This window comes from Coptis chinensis, chromosome 6, assembly GCF_015680905.1.
Source record: "Coptis chinensis isolate HL-2020 chromosome 6, ASM1568090v1, whole genome shotgun sequence".
Lineage (NCBI taxonomy): Eukaryota > Viridiplantae > Streptophyta > Magnoliopsida > Ranunculales > Ranunculaceae > Coptis > Coptis chinensis.
In genome coordinates, this window is record NC_141461.1 from 25,705,207 (window position 1) to 25,709,765 (window position 4,559).

Sequence of the window (4,559 nt, forward strand, 5' to 3'; positions counted from 1 at the left end):
TATATCAACATAAAGTATTAACACTCATTGTTCATAGCAAAACGACAAAAATAGTAAAATCAGAAAATATTTATTTCAAATCTAGGCTATTTGTCTTTACGGGTTATTTTCACTCGAAAATCATTCTTGAGATTAATTTTTAGAAAAAATGTTGGTTCTGAAAATGATTTTCACTTGAAAATGGACCTTGGGACCAATTTCTTGAATCAATTAAGCCATTCAGTAATTAGATTTTGCCAATTCTTGTTTATGTTTTTCGGAACTGTATGTTTCTAGGAACCAAATTCTATATATGTAAATTTCTAGACCACCCAAGAAGAGCGAGTTAGTCCATTCGGGTACTGATGACTTACTGTATAGATGGATGGATAGACTCAAATGACTAGATTCTATTGATTGTGCCAAGGGATTCTGCCGAATCAATATCCCTTCAATGATTGGTAAGGTTCTAGACTTTAGATTAGAATATCTTTCACGGGTCCCCACCAATTGATGATCTTGCTATTTGAGTAAGTGCAAGTTTTTCTTTCTCACTGAATGTGCACCTAATGGAAAATTTACGATAAAAAGACACAAAATGTTGATGTTAATGTCATCATGGACCACTCAGTGATCCTTCCCGGCAAGTTGAAGATCCGGCATTATCCTTGCAAACAGGCACACTTGTTGCTCAACAAATAATTTTAATCTAGATCTAGAAGGAATGAAACATTTCGTTTTGAGGGTGTCAACCTTGATCTCCTACACCCTACAAAACTAAGAACTCCAAACAAATTTTGTGAATTTACCTAGAAACCAACATGCTCGCTCTTGCATAACGAACCCTTTCCACTTGACAACTTATAGTGCAATTTTCCTTGGAATTATATCAAGTCTGTGTGAGTATTTTTTTTTTTTATCCATGTCTACAAACACAACAACGTACAAAATGTAGTGCATGGAATGCTTGGAATTAAACATCACCCTTTGAAATCGGATGGAAAAAAGAAAAAGAGAAAAATCGAATGTCCCTGCCCAACAGAATGCTTTTGGATGATTTAAACCCAAATTGCCTGATAAGAACCTCGTTGGGTCTATCAATCTATCATTAGAGCTGGCCGACGAAATGATTACAATCCTCAAACCCAGCATAAATTGGGTCTTGATCAAGTCATTTATTCATGCCCGAACGGCCGAACCCTTAAAAGAGGTTGACTGTTGAGGCGTTGATGTCGCTAACAAATTCAATTTAACATTCTTACATGCTTAATTATGCTCCGAGCGAAACAGACCCAATTAAAATCCGGCCGGAAGTCACGATCCATCTTTTAATGGCGTTACAATGTTACCGTGTTAGCATCTACTGGCCCAATTAGTTTGTCGGCCTGTACCATCCTATTAAGTATTAACATTAACGGTTTGGGTTTGGGCGCCCTACCTATTTCTCCAGACTTGCTATTAAGGCTGGGTTCAATGGCTTCCTATCCCCTAAAAAACGGAGGGAGTGGGGTGGTTTTTTCTCCTATCTCAATATAACTCTCCATATATAGTGAGTGTTATTGAGGAATAGAGAGTGCATTCCACGTGAGTTGAAATGACGTGGTTTGTAAAAACTCAAACGGCGCCACTTGAAGTGGCGTGAAATACAAAATATAATTTCATACCGCGCCATTCGAAATGGTGTGGTTTGTAAAAACTCAAACGGCGCCACTTGAAGTGACGTAGAATGGAGTCAATTGTTTTGTGTCCCCACCAAGTCAGAAACTAATTATGACCAATTTTTTTTTTTTTTTTTTTTTTTTTAAATTCGCGCCGGTCGAATTGGTGTAGAATGATCTGAACCATTGGACACCAAAATTGACTCCCCATTCTCAAAATACTGTTTTTTGGTGGAATAGAGATAAAGAGTGGATGCACCATTGGACTCAACTTAAGAGTTCTTTTCTACTTCGGCAAAATAGACCAACTTTCATTTCAGTTTAGCAAAAGGACTCGTATGCAAACGCATCGGTTTTCATGTTTAGCAATGAATTTTAGTTAATTTGAAGCGAAAGGGGTATCTTAGATCGAAAGTATTTTTTGTTAGACGAATAAATAAGAGTAACAAACTTTTGATCGAGTTTAAGTTGGAGTGATGGAGTGAGTACTATTGTCAACACTGTACTTTGAGCGTATTTTGAGCGTTGAATTGGGTAGTTAAATTGGTCTGGGTGGTGTTATTTGTCACATCAAATACATTTGTGTTATCTATTAAAAAAAAAATACATTTGTGTTTACTTGACCTTAATGCTCGAAAGTACTAGTCTTTCTCATGATAACTTGCTGACAATATTTTTTGTTCTTGTTTTTCAACCATTCTATTGAATAACAAGGCACGGACTCATGGTGCTTATTGTAGATTGGGCCTCCCTTGAGTCCCCCATAGTTGAGAACTTGAGCTTACATACTGGAAACCAAAACCCAGTAACTACAAAGTACGAACTACCAAGTAGACATTCCTATAGCCTAGAACACTTATTTTTTTTTATAAGTTAAACTTTATTGATGAAGCCACAAGAGGCATTATTACAAATTGGGTGAGAGAGCTACTCACACTGTAGAGGTAGTATTTATTCGGCTGAACTCGGTTATGTCGAGATGCCTACGTATCGAGTTCTTTAGTGAACTCGAATAAAGTCGGACGTAGTTCAAGCTTTTGATTGGATGGGAGATGAAGATAGATGATTGAGAAGATGGAGAATTGGCCTCCCTTGAGAATGGAGAAGACGTCTCCTTCTATAGGCGTAGATCCTCCTTTTGCGCTGTCTTGATGATTGTTTTTACTCCTTCCGTTATGAAATAATAATCTCTCATTAATTATGCTGTTGACTAGCTTGCGTGCGTTACATTTCCTAGGTCGCTTGGACTGACGACCTTTAGGTCGTATGCACGCACCTGCTTTGTAGTCCGGTCAGTCACGGTCTACCACCAAAGTGGTTGAGAGTGGAGAGTACTAACACAACCCCTTTTCTTTATATCATTGTTTGTAGAATAGTGGTGTAAAGAGAGATAAAAAAAGAAGACCGCGTGTTTTACTTGGTTGAAAATGGAGATTGTTATGAATTGAATTTTTTGTATTTATAGGCTGGATGTCTTTTGTTGCTTAGAGCTTTGTTGTAAGTTGATGTGGTATGCCCTACGTCGTAGTGTGCAAATCATAGCTCGTAATGCGTAGATCATAAATTGTATGTCGTAGCTCGTTGTGCGTAGATTGGATTTGACTGATAATTAGCCTTTGAGTGGTAATTATAGTTGAATCAAGCTTAACCCTATTAGATGCCTTAAGTTGATTTGTGGTCCTTTTGGGGTACCGTAGATTAGATTTGACTGATAATTAGCCTTTGAGTGGCAATTACAGTTGAATCAAGCTTAACTCTGGCGTAGGTGTTAAGTTAATTTGTACACCTTTTTAGGGCGTTTTTATTGATAGTTAGTCTTTTGGGGGCGTCACTATGGTTGATAGCTAGCCTTTTGGGGGCGTCACTATGGTTATTAGTCTTGAATTGGCTGTATGTTGCTAGGCCCAGTTTTGGAGCTTTAAGCGACTAGGTCGGAGATGGTTGTAGCTAGCCCCCAGTTCATAGTAGAAACAACCCTTTGTGGGTGTTAATGTTGTTTATCCCCAGTGTTGGAGCTTGATTGACATGTTTAGATGATCAGAGGATGATCTAATATGAGGATAACCTAAGCTGAGGCCGACCTGAGCTGATGATGCGCTGATCTGATGGACGACCTGGCTGATGGACGACCTGGCGGAGGTTTTTGCATGAGATCTGGCTGAGGTTTTGATATAGCTCTGTGATGAGTTGTGCTGTTGTGCGCTTCTCCTCATTGATATAGGTCCATAGATTAGCATGCTCTGAAATTTCTGTTTGAGATTGGTTGAACCAACACCTTAGTTCACCTAGTAAGGAGCGACCTGTAAGCTGGATTCCTGGATATATATTATCACCGATTCGCCATAAAGGAACGTGTGACATGGTGGTAGTTGCAGCCCTCGGTCGGTTCGGTTCGGATCGACTGTAAGTGATCTGTAAGTATGAAATATATCTTGCAACATAGAAGTGTGCACAGGTTATCCAAACTGATCCAAAGATTAAATATTAGTATAAATGAAGGATATTTGAATGTAGACTTATCTCTTAGAACGCTGACTTTCGCTTGCTGCCATTGATAATCCACACCCGCATCATGGAAACTTCAATGACGTGCTTGTTGGATCCTAAACCTAACCTAGTTGCTAGATTTAAACTGCCATTCATTGATTCTGCAGTTTGTTTTTCTCCAATTGTCACTTGCAAATCTATGATTTCGGTAGCTTTTCCCTTCGATTACCACACTTCGTGAGCTTGAAAATTGAAAATTTTAGAGAGGTTTAGAGAGTTGAGTAGATGAATTTTCAAGTATTTTGATCCACAGACGGCGCCAATGTAGAGGTAGTATTTGTTCGACTGAACTCGGTTATGTCGAGCTGCCTACGTATCGAGTTCTTTAGTGAACTCGAATCAAGTCGGACGTAGTTTAAGCTTTTGATTGGTTGA